At 39.4% G+C, this 13,103-nt stretch overlaps 1 protein-coding gene across 1 annotated transcript in view; it reads right to left on the bottom strand.

Moving 5' to 3' along the window:
* The window catches only part of KLF8 (KLF transcription factor 8), a gene marked incomplete at its 3' end in the record, with an annotated part of 314,155 nt that extends 301,405 nt beyond the window's left edge, over nt 1-12,750 (bottom strand). Inside the window, exon 1 of the mRNA XM_080795430.1 lies at nt 12,561-12,750. The remainder of the gene's footprint in view (nt 1-12,560) is intronic.
* Between the last annotated feature and the right edge of the window lie 353 nt (nt 12,751-13,103).

The raw sequence follows: 13,103 nt of genomic DNA, 5'->3' as shown, positions 1-13,103 counted from the left end.
ATGTATTGCATGGAGCACTGGGTGTTACATGCAAACAATGAATAATGGAACACTACATCAAAAACTAATGATATACTACTATATAGTAACTAACATAACATAATAAAATAAAAATTAAAAAAAGAAAAAATTTTGAAAAAAAGTTGAAGTTACCATTACTAACTCTTAGCTACTGATGGCTACTATTATGCCCATAGCATAGCTGCAAAGGAAGACTGCAACTGTGTAGATTCCAGTGATGCTTAGAGACCCATAGCACAGCTGCAAAGGAAGACTGCAACTGTGTAGATTCCAGTGATGCTTAGAGAGTCTTCCCCTGCAAGTTCTTAACTGTCCTAGAGTCCCTAGCCATCAAATTACATCAAGAAATCTATTAACCTCAAGGCACCCTGAGTTGTAGGGTCTGGTAAAACATAGTTTGAAGGATTTTTCCATGGAAAGCTTTGAGTTCCATACTTCACATAGCCAGTAAATTGACATTGTCCCCACCCCATATTGGAGATGGAGGACCTCAATCCTCTCCAGACACAGCTGGTGTGCTTCAAGCCCTGAAGTAAGAGAATACATTGACTTCATTTAACTCTCACTCACTAACAACTCTGAACATCATTTTCAATTATCTAAATCAGCCTCACTGCTCCCTTTTGAATGAATAAAAACTCTATTAATGCTGGAATCTATTGCCTCAGAGATCTTCAAAGCTTTCATGTGCTAGCTATGAAACATTTCCAGCCAAAACAACTTTAAACTATTTTCAAGGAAACTTAAAAATAAATATAGTAATATTTCAGCAAAACAATGCTGTAGTCAGATCAGACAAAAGCTCCATGGAGATCCCCATAGGTTGAGGTGGTGTAGATAAAGCAATTCAACATCAAGGAATTGCTTCAAGAAACAACTTCAGAGGTGTAGGATATAAATACAGCATGGGAAGCAAGAGCTAGGTTTAAGACTAGACTCTACCACTTTCTAGTTGTATAACCCTGAGAAAATCACATAACATTTTTAAGCCTCAATCTCTTCGTCTGTTAAAACAAAACAAAACAAACAACAAAAAACAACATCGGTTTCACTTACTTGTAGAGCGTAAGGAATAACATGGAGGACACTAGGAGAAGGAAAGGAAAGTGAATTGGGATAAATCGGAGGGGAAGATGAAGCATGAGAGACTGTGGACTCTGAGAAACAAACTGAGGGTTTTGGAAGGGAGGGGCATAGAGGGATAGGTGAGCCTCCTGGTGGGTATTAAAGAGGGCACGGCACGTATTGCATGGAGCACTAGGTGTGATGTATAAAGTGAATCTTGGAACACTGAAAAAAATAAATTAAAAGAAAACATTGGGATTAATAAACTTTGATATTCTTTAGATTTTTCCTACACAAAATGTTGTCCACCCAGAAGTATCTGCACACCCAGAAACTTGTTAGAAATGTAGAATCTCCTCAGGTCCCACCCCCAACTTTCTGACTCAAAATCTGAATTGTAAGAAAATCTGCAGGTGATTTATATACAGTAAAGTTTGAGCAGTGCTGACCTAGGGGAGGTAAAAGAGAAATGAGGGAATTTATATAATTTCATCAGGAAATCAGGAGGCCACAATTGGTGGTAGGTATGAATGGGAGCTTAAGAAGTATAGAAAAGTCTTGGATCTATTACTATAGGTTGGATGAGAGAATGGTGAAGCAGCCAAGATCTCTCCTCAGAGATTAAAATGTCTGTATTTACAGTGAGCCTAATCCAAGTATGTATGTATGTGTGTATATATGTATTTTGAGTATAATTGACACACAATATGCTATATTAGTTTCAGGTGTACAGCCTAGTGAATTGACAGGTTTATAAATTATTGTGTTTTTTTTTTTTAAGGGAGAAGGAATGAGAGGGGATAGCGATTATACAAGTACTAATATTTACTGACTGAACATTATATGCTAGGTACATTTTATGGGTTACATAACCATCATAACAATTTTACTACATAGGTATTGACAAGAATTTAGAACAGTGTTTTGCATATAGAAATTGCTCAAAAAAATGTTACCTGCTATTGTCATTTGCAATAAATGCTGTCTTAACCTGCCAACCGAAGGAGCTAGAGGAAGGAGAGGAAGATCCAAAGTAACAGACCCACTTTATTCATTTTATTGAAACATCATAGAGGGAATGTGAAAGCAAACTAATGTTTGCCCAGATTTCAAATGCTCTAAGTAAAATTCCTCTTTCTAGGAAGTTGTCTGGCTTTGGTTCTGAGTTCTTCCCACTTCACTCTGAAGAGTATAGACTCTTACCCTGGAAATAAATGACTCTCAGTTTGAGGAAGTCAGGATAATTCTATTTATAAAAGGCAAAGAAAATGCAGCCGGACCTGGACAGAAAGATTGGATTCCTTTGAAAGTAATCCATCCCAGGATCTTGAGAAAAGTTTCATCCAGGACAATTACTTTGGTACTTTGGGAGGAGGGGGAAGCTTCCCTCTCAACGCCCACTAGGACTAGCAATCCGTGCACCCCAAAGCTCTGGGCTGAAAATGGAATCCTTCAATACCAACTGCCACTTTGGTCAGCAGTATCAGGAAAAGAAATTTAAAGTCACTGAAAAAAAAAATCATTGGAACATGAAGTGTCCCAAGCCTCAACTGAGGACCACAAAATGTGGAAAGTTCCTGTGATTCAAGGGAATCCAAGAAAGGAGAACACAGTAAATCACTGTCATCCTGTCTAATTCTAAAGCACAGTCATTACATTTGCGAATGAAACTTTTGCTGCTTCTGTAGTACTAGACATATTATCAGCTGCTTTACTTTAGACTGCCCCCTTTTTCATATAGGACTGTTAACTCTTTAAGAATGCACTCACTAGACTGCATTAACTGGCTTTTAGGCCATTATATAATAATTGATTAGGTGATTTTTAAGCTCCTGGAGGAAGAAAATCCTGTGAGATTCAAAGTGCCAAAAAAAGAAAGAAAAAGAAAAGAAATGGTGTTCTGGCCATTTTGACCTCAAACTGCTTTGCACAGTAATAGGAAGAGATTTATCACAAGAAAGGACCAGGCCACTGGGGATGCACTGAACCCTGCAAACTCCCAAAATAACTGGACTTAACCTGGCAAGCAGATCAGATAGGTCAGGCTTACAGTAGATTGACAGACCTCCAAGAGAATGCAGGAATCTACCACAAAATCAGTAGGGCCAAAATAATGTTTGGTACAGGGGGCAAATGTGGAAGGGTCTGATCCACATGTAATGATCCCCTTATAACTCCTCTCTGAGAACCCAGATATGGAACCTCAATTCTATGGTCAAATAATCTTCGACAAAGCAGGAAAAAATATCCAGTGGAAAAAAGACAGTCTCTTCAATAAATGGTGCTGGAAAAATTGGACAGCTATATACAGAAGAATGAAACACAACCATTCTCTTACACCATACACAAAGATAAACTCAAAATGGATGAAAGACCTTGACGTGAGATAGGAATCCATCAAATCCTAGAGGAGAACATAGGCAGTAACCTCTTTGACATCGGCCATAGCAACTTCTTTCAAGACATGTCTCCAAAGGCAAAGGAAACAAAAGTGAAAATGAACTTTGGGGACTTCAGCAAGCTCAAAAGATTCTGCACAGCAAAGGAAACAGAAGGCAACCCATGGAATGGGTGTTGTGCACAAACGATGAATCTTGGAACACTGCATCAAAAATTAATGATGACTATGGTGACTAACATAACACATTAAAAAAAGAAAAAAATAATAACTCCTCTCTGATTTAAAAAGGTGTGCTTATATTGCCTGACCCTAGCCTCCTCACTGAACTCTTTATATACAAGCAAACTGACTCAAACCAGGTCTATCAGTGCTCAATTTTCTACACCTTAGGAATTGGAACTAAGAAAGCTAGCCATTGCCTTCCCATATGACCAAACTGTAACATACAAACTCAGGAGATGAAGAAGCTATGTCTTGCCCACTGGGTGTTTTAATCTTCTAAAAGAGAAGAAACAATCAGATATGAAGAGGGAAGCAAATATGAGACACATAAAGAAAACAAATTAATGTTCCTAAGAACTCCCCATTTGCAAAACCAGTTCATTCCCAAGATACAGTGACATTTCTCTTGCATTAAAACTAGCTCCAGATGGGTCTTATCCTTTGCAGCCAAAGAAAAGAAATGAATGAACAAAATGCCTAAATGGGTAGATGCTGCTCAGTTCCTGGTAACTGTCACCATGCAGCAGGATAGGCCTAGTAATGCCATACATTTAAAGTTTTTCAAGAAAGGTGCTCACCTATATTTAACATGAAATCTTCTACATTTTATACACTGGTAATGAAATCAAATTTGGGGAAAAAGATAAAGTATATCTGAGACCCGAATATGGTTTGTGGGCCTTTAAATTGTGACCTCAGTCAGCAAGCTACCTGCTTTACCTGTTGTTTCCTTACTTCTTTGGGCTTCCACCTGTTACTATCTTTTTCATATGCACCCATATGTGCAGGGCATTATACTGCTAGCAGGGTCCAGAGTTAGTGACCCATTTGGATCTATTTCCTTCTTGGTCTTGCTGACCATGATTAAAACCATGGATTTGGAGGCAAGGTTCCCCGGGTTCAAATTCCAAGTTCTACCAATTATTAGCAGAGTTTCCCCAGTTTCCTCATAGGCATGGTCATAGATCTGGTGTGCTATAATTTCTCCATTTATCAAATGGATATAATAAATCCAGTGTTTAGAGTAGTACCTGTCACATTTATTATTGGTGTTATTGCTTTATCATTACTTATTATTAATTATTGCTTGATTAGCTGAATAGTAGCCATTTTTACCACTGTGGGCTCCCAGAAAGTAATAGGTCTCACAATTTATCACTGATCTGCAATGACTCTTAGAGCTCAATGAGTGCTCATGTTTGTGTCTACTTTCTAGCACCAGTAATTATGATGGCCTCTACTGACTGATCCTCAATGTCAAATATGACTCTAGTTTCTCTGTAGCACTCCAAGCAGCTGTTTATGCAATCCCTAATGTTTTGAATAATGAAGAATGAATATGGGGGGGGGATGCTCCTAATTCTTTTTTTTTTATTATTAGAGAGAGAGCACAAGCAGGAGGAGGGGCAGAGGGAGAGGGAGAAGCAGACTCCCTGCTAAGCAAGGAGCCCCGACAGGACGCTTGATCCCAGGACCCCAGGATCACGACCTGAGCTGAAGGCAGATGCTTAAGTGACTGAGCCACCCAGGTGTCTGGATTCTGTCTACCTCTTCAGTCTTTTTTCCTGCCACTGGTCCAGAATCTCCTTATGTTTCAGACGTAATGAAACATTCACTATTTTCTAAAGACACCATCTCTCTGGAAGCTCCATGCATTTACATATGATGATCCTTCAATCTACAATGTCTTCTTTCTATACTTTCCTACCTTGAAAAATCCTATTTATACTTTATGATTCAAACATCACCTTATCCAGTAAGTCTTCTCTTACCTCTTCACCCCAGTTACCCCTCATCTTTTCTGTTCATGTTAATAATTTGCTTATTTGTCAGTTTCCCAATTTCTCTTTCCTTGAGTTTATTCAAATATCTTCTGACCTTAAGTGTCTTTATTTACAAAATGGGAATAACCCTTTTGTGAGTTTAAATGAGAAGCATGTAAAGGGCTTAGCACAGTCCTTAGCATATAGGAAGTGATCAACAAACACTGGATATTAGCTAGATCTTTCTCTCTCTCTCTCTCCCATGTGAGCTCCAGGGTAAGGCTGAAGTCTTGCATTTTTGTATTTCTAATCTGTAGCACAGAGCTAGCCAAATAGAGGATTCTCAGGGTACGCATGCTGAATGAGTAAATGAGATGAATGAATGAATGTTGTTTCTCCCTTTCAAAATCATCCGCTTTATATAAGTGGAAATGGTTAATATAGAGAGCCAGGTTTAAGTAAGTCAAAGCTGCAGATCACATTCTGCTAGAGCAAAGAAGACAAAAAAAAGGCACTCTGAACATTTTAAAACATTTTCTACTCTACTACCATCCCATCACTGACCAGAAAAAGTGCCCCCAGCTCAGGGAGCTATTAGAAAGACCAGTTTTCCAAGAAACAAAATACTGGCCATCTCAGCATCAGGGGACACTAGCTATATAATAACATTCTTTGAGACTTAGGTGTTTCCCCGAGACTCTGTGGAGGAAGAATATTGACATTACTACTTCTCCAGCAGCTTCTATTGTCCTACCTATATTATCATCACTGGCAGAGTTTGCTAGCCTTATCCCTTCCTTAATCCTACCTCATCCTCCTTTATCCCACATTATGTTGATGTTCATTACCTGCCTTTGGTTATATGGTTCTTCCTGCTTAAAATACCCTTTCTTGTCTACTCAGGCAATCCAAACCCTACCTACAATTCAAGGTGCAGTTAGGCTCCACAGAGAAAATAACACTTGATTTGAATATCATGATATGAATAGGAGCTTACCAAAGAGAAGAATGGAGTAGAAGGAAAGGTGGAGGTGGGGTAGTTCATGTTGTAAGAGGAAGAAGGACATTTCTGGAAATTCTTTTTTTTTTTTCAAGATTTTATTTATTTATTTGACAGACAGAGATCACAAGTAGGCAGAGAGGCAGGCAGAGAGAGAGAGAGAGGGAAGCAGACTTCCTGCTGAGCAGAGCCCAAAGCAGGGCTCAATCCCAGGACCCTGAGATCACGACCTGAGCCGAAGGCAGAGGGTTAACCCACTGAGCCACCCAGGCACCCACATTTCTGGAAATTCTAATAGCATAAATGAAGCAGGGTGTTTGTGAAAGACCATGTTATGTTCAAGAAGTAGCAGTATGTTTAATGTGGCTCCTGTGATGAGGAACTCATAGGCAATAAACATGAACAGTGGCTGATGACAAACTGAAGCATCTTACTAAAAGGCAGGGATTTAATCCTATAAGTGATGGGGAATCTTTGAAGGATTCTGAACATATGACTGGTAAGATAAAAACATCTATTTTTAGAAACATCCTAATATATAGACTAGGGTCCTTATTAGGTTGTTAGGAATGGCACAACAAAGTACTAAAAACTGGGTAGCTTAAACAGAAATTTGCTGTCACAGTTCTGGCGGCTAGAGGTCTAAAACCAAGGGGTCAACAGGGTTAATTCCTTCTGAGGGCTATGAGGGAAGAATCTGTTCTAGGTCTCTCTCTTTGATTTGTAGATGGCTTTCTCCCTATATTTCTTGTATCATCTTCCCTCTACTGTGAGTCTTTCTTTGTATCCAAATTTCCCTTTTTTATAAAGACACCAGTCATACTGGATCAAGGTCTGTCCTAATGACCTTATTTTAACTTGATTACCTCTGTAAATACCCATTCCCCAAATACAGTCTCATTCTGTGGTATTAGGAATTAAAATTGAAAAATATTTTGAGGGATGTAATTTCATCTATAACAAAAGCCATAGAGATTAGAGGCAGATAAAATGACAGTAAAAAAGCTATTTTAATAGGCCAGATCATACATGTTGAAAAACTAAGTAAAGGCACTACAAGTTGGGGTAGAGAACATACAAAGATCCAAGAAGCAGAATCTGTAAGGTAAAGAGAAGAAAGAATAGTAGATGTCTCAAGACTTCATTGTTTGGTTGATTATGTGACTGACAGGGATAGAAACAGGAGTGAAGGGTTTGATGATGAATTCAGTTTTAGACATACTAAGGATGAGGTGTCAAGATGTCCACTTAACAGGTAAATGGGTAGGTCCAGTCTCAGAAAAAACATTCAGCTTGGAGATGCAATTTATCACACAGGCCATCATCAGCATATAAATGACAGTTGAAACTCTTAAGTGGATGAGATTATGCACACACAAAAAAGGTTATAGAATGGCTAGAGAAGAGAAAGAAAACAATAGTCAGAGAGGTAGAAATCCAAGATAGAGTATTGTCATGGAAGACAAGGAAGGGAAGGTTTTAAAGAATGATGAAATGCACAACTGCTTCAAATGTACTAGAGTCAACTATGTTGAAAACCTAAAAAAGAGAAAGCAATGGACATGACAATTAGGAGACCTTCAGGTAAATTTAGCAAGAGCAATTTCAGTAATGATTTAAATAGAAACTGAGAAAAATGGAATAGTAATTTGAGTGAGCATTGCTAAAGAAAGACTGATTTAGACCACGGGGAAAAAAAATGTGTTTGCAAGCTGAAGACCAGGCAGTATAGCATAATAGTCAAAGCATAGACTTTGTAGAACTTGGGTTCAAATCTCAGCTCTGCCACTTACTATATGTGTAAACTTGGGCAAGTTGCTTGACTTTTCTGTGTCCCAATTTCTCTAACTGGAAAATGGGGAAAATAATACTACTTACTTCATAAACTTGTTATGGGCTTTGTATAAACTGATACACATAAAGTGTTGAATAGAGGGCCTGGCACAGAGAGGATCCTCAATAAATAGGTGGGGATAGTTGGATGGGTGGTAGAACTAAAGAAGAAAAATAAATCAAGGAAGATAGGAGAGAAAGAAGCTGATGGAACAACTTCTCAGAAGGTATAGAAGAGAATGGTTCCTCTTCCACTTACTAGCTGCGTGACCTTGGGTATAGCACTTTACTTTTCATTAGTTTTTTTAGGGCCTTAGTTTCTTCATCTGTAAAATGGGAATGGTAATAGTGCCTATCATACAAGCTTATTATGAAAATTAAATGAAATCATACATGAAACACACTTCCCCACTGGAAAGAACTTGGGAAGAAGGATAGTGAATAACCTAGGAGAACTCATATATGCCAGCAACACTAAAAGCTTAGAAATTTTCCAAGTCAATAATTTTCACCATTTCATGATAGAATAAACTAGTACTACAAAATCTTATGATGTTTTCATTAAAAGTTTAAGCATTATTCAAGTGCTAATAAATTTATTGTGATTTTTATTAAAGTACGTGGAAAAGACTTTTAGTATTTAAGTAGTTTCAAATGTGCTTAAAACTATTTTCAGATACTTCTGTTATAAAACAATGGTTAGTATGAAATTAAATTATATTAGGTGACATAAATTCAGCAATAAGCTTTCTAAGGTTTTTTTAAAGGAGCATTATACCCAAAGCATTAAAACATAAATCATCTTGTGTTAAGATGAAAATTCATCTTCCTTACTAGAGTAGAATTTTATTTTATTTTATTTTATTTTATTTTTAAGATTTTATTTATTCATTTTACAGACAGAGATCACAAGTAGGCAGAGAGGCAGGCGGGGGTGTGTGGGAGCAGGCTCCCAGCTGAGCAGAGAGCCCCAGGGCTCCATCCCAGGACCCTGGGATCATGACCTGAACTGAAGGCAGAGGCTTTAACTCTGAGCCACCCAGGCACCTCGAATTTTAGATAATGTAATTGTTAATTATTTATTTTCTTTAAAAATAGCTTCCTAGGGGTGCCTGGGTGGCTCAGTCAGTTAAGCAGTTGCCTTCAGCTCAGGTCATTATCTCAGGGTCCTGAGATGGAGCCCCACATCGGGCTCCCTGCTCTTTAGGGAATCTGCTTCTCCCTCTCCCTCTGCTGCTCCCCCTGCTTGTGCTCTCTCACTCATGCTCTCTCTCTCTCTCTCTCTCTCAAATAAATAAATAAATAAATAAAATATATTTTTTTAAATGGCTTCCTAAATCAGATAAAAGCCAATGTCTTTACAAGGTCCTGTAAAATCTGACCCTCTCTGTCTTTCTGTCTCTCTGACCTCATGTCCTACCACTCTCCTCTCCATTCCAGTGACATGGGCCTTCTTGCTATTTCTTGAACACAGCAAGACTTTGCAAATTCTATTTCCTCTGTCTAGAACACTCTTTGCTCAGGTATTCTCATGGCTGATTCTCTCACTTCATTCAGATATATTCATAAATATCACCATATAAAAGAAGCTTTCATTGACTGCTCTATATCAAAGAGCTTTCCCCAACTTCAGGTGCTTTATATCCTTTCTCCTACCATATCCCAGTACAACAAAGACTTTTATTGTTTGTCTTTCACCTTCAGCTACACACCCTCTTTAGAATATTATCTCTAAGAGTGCAGAGCTTTGTTTTGTTTACTGCTATATATCCCCAGAGTTTTGTGCACTGATGGCACTCAGTAAATTCTCAGTATTTGTTGAAATTAATTAATTAATTAATATCATAACACAATGTATTTTTGTGTTGATATCTTTGTCTATCACAGCTCCCTATCCTTGAAGCCTGAGCAACAACTAGGAAGGAACTCAGACCAAAGTAAATGTAGAGAAAAAGTGTTTGAGTCTAGCCTAGCCCCCAGATCCATGCATTTATTCCAGAAGAGGAATTGGGAGTCGAAAATCCTGTTAGTAAAATACAGAGAAAAGAGAGCATGCAAAGTGCATGCAATTATCTCTCATAAAACTCTTTTGCCTCCACATAGACAGAAATTCTCCACAAACCCAAGAAGCAGAACAAATGACACCAAACAATTTAAATTGCTCTGAAGAAGACACTTGAAGCCCTTGGAGAAGTATTTCTATTGCTTGCCTGTAGTACTTGTTGGTGGGTTCACAAAACTTTCATTGTCCTAGGAAGAGAATAGCCATATTTCAGCAATGATATTTTAAGACAGCTAAGAACTGCCTAGTTCCCATATCCTGCAACTGGAAACTCAACCAAAGAAAAACAAAGCAATATTAACACAAAGTGACAATCAAATGTTAAAAAGGAAGTACAGCAGTTCTTAAAATATTTCATGCATACCAAATGTAGGAAACTGGCTATGGAATCAACACATAGTTCCATCTCTACCTTCCATGCAAGGGTGTTGATAGCAGACTTCAGTGGGTATAACATGTACAAGTGGCTCTTGGCCCTGAGACAAGACTGTATTCCCACTGATGAAAGTTACTAGGAGAGTTCCAGCTTAATTCATGTTTCCTGTGTTTTAAGTAAGCCATAGGCCAGGGAATTTAGGGAGAAAGAATCCAGTGGACTCAACAATACTAGCTATTCAGAATAAGGTCGTTTTGAGGTTTGGAAAACCAATTGAGGAAAGAGGGCATGGAATAATGTGCTTTAGCTAACTGTTGCCTAGAAATCTAGAACTGATACTTGCCTTTGGTGGGAATTAACACTGGGGATGCAATAAAACCTAGCACATTAAAGAAGACATTAAATGCCTTGCATTTAATACCAGAGACAGCTGAACTGGTAAATTGCAGAGCACTGGGAGCCATGGCATTCCACTGACCAAACAGAAACTTTCAGCATGAAATACAAGCCCTAAAATCTAAACAACATGTTTTCATTTCTTTGACCATTGGGATATCATAAGACTCCATCCAGTCCTGCTATTTTCCCTAAGCAGAAATGTGAGAGAGACAAACATGGAAGAGATGTTACTGGTCTGTATGAGGCTTTCTAACAAATCACCACACAAGTTATTCTATTTAACAGCAGAAGGTAGATAGTGAAGCCCTCCTCCCCAACACAATCTTCCTGACTGGACATGAACATGGTAATGACAGATCACCCAAGGTAGCCTTAACTTCCCTATTGAAGTATCCAGCCTCTCTCTCTTTGCATATTATTTTGACTCGAGTTCCTATCTTTTCCAGCTGGATCTCCCAGTTACTTGGGCTTGGACATATTGGACATTATTACTAAAGGAAAGACAATAAATGTGAACCATTGTATCTTTAACATGATCGATACTTAGTAAATGTTGTAATCAAATTCAACATTAATTTCTATATCCTAGGAAGAAAACCTGGCCACCAATCTGTTAAGAAAGGAGTCAGTGACACCACTCTACATGGTCTTGACATGTTACAGACACCACTCAGCAGCAGGAACAGCCACAGGCAATAAATTTGGCATTGAATAAATATTTGTAGAATGAATAAATTTTTTCAAGACATCTGCACAGCCATGTAACCTCTCAGGAAACAGAATATTTGCCTTCAGCTAAAACTGCAGATCCAATTGACTCTGCAGCTAACTAATGTGCAACTTGGCAACATTACCCAAGGTGTACCTCCTAAGAATAAACTGAGCATTAGAACCACCTCTGGAGGCTAGTGTGAGAAAGAAAAAGCTGTCCTCGCCATACACATTCCCCTAACACATGTAGTGACATAGTAAGGTGAGTAAATGCCATCCTTCTCCAAACTGAATTTCCAGTAGAGATTTCCTACAGTTCAAGTGGTGCATTGTCCCTTTAAGAAGCCAGGCAAAATGGAGCCCTCCCAGCTCGCCGCTAGAGGCTTTAAGTAATATGATAGGGGTGCTGAAGAGTGACACAAGGAAAGAATGCCTGGAGGGGGTAAATCGAGGCTCTAATGACAGAAGGAGAAATCAAGGCTTTATTAAACTGTGAGCGCCTATCCGGTGGGTGGCAGTTCCCCTAAGCTCCAAAGCACCACCCCTCTTCTCCTCCCCTCCACTTACCCCAACCCACTCTGCTCCAGCCTCTGGATCCTCCTTGAAAGTCTCCTGTAAGACGGCTCCTTCGCAACACAGCGGGAGACCCCAGTGAGGGTGGCAAAAGGAAGGGGAGGGAGTGGGTAGGCAAAACAAAAGGGACTTACTTTGGGATTCTGCACCTCAGAAGGCATCTTCTGCTCCCCGCCGTGGGCCAGGGCCGATGGGGCGGGGCCGGGGTTGAGCTGGTGGACTCAGAGTCCTCACTTCCTAGCACCACAAACCTCGTTCAGTGGAGAGTTAGGGGGAATGGGCACCGACTAGGGCCGGTGTTTACTCGATTTTAATTATCTCAAAAGGAGACAGAAGGGTTTGAAAGAGTCGACCGGGGACACGAGTGGAGGTGAGCTCTAAAATCCTCCTTTTCTTTTCTTTCTTTTTTTTTTTTTGGCTAGGTTCCCGCCCAACATTAGCGTTGTCGGGGGCAGTGGTTTTCTTTTTCCTTCCTTTTGGTTTCTCCCAGCTGCCAGTCCTAAACCCCACCCAGCGGCTCCACCCCATCCACCGCTACACATTCTGTCAATCACCAGCCCCTTTAAAGCTGCATCGCACAACTTGGGTTTTTGTCTCTATTTGGCGGACACACAGAATCACAGGGCTTCTTGCCTTTCCAACAACACCTCTGATCTTTCTGCTGAGTTTAGGAAGCT

Source organism: Martes martes (genome assembly GCF_963455335.1).
Source record: "Martes martes genome assembly, chromosome: X".
Classification (NCBI taxonomy): Eukaryota; Metazoa; Chordata; class Mammalia; order Carnivora; family Mustelidae; genus Martes; species Martes martes.
This window is presented reverse-complemented; position numbering and strand designations above follow the sequence as displayed.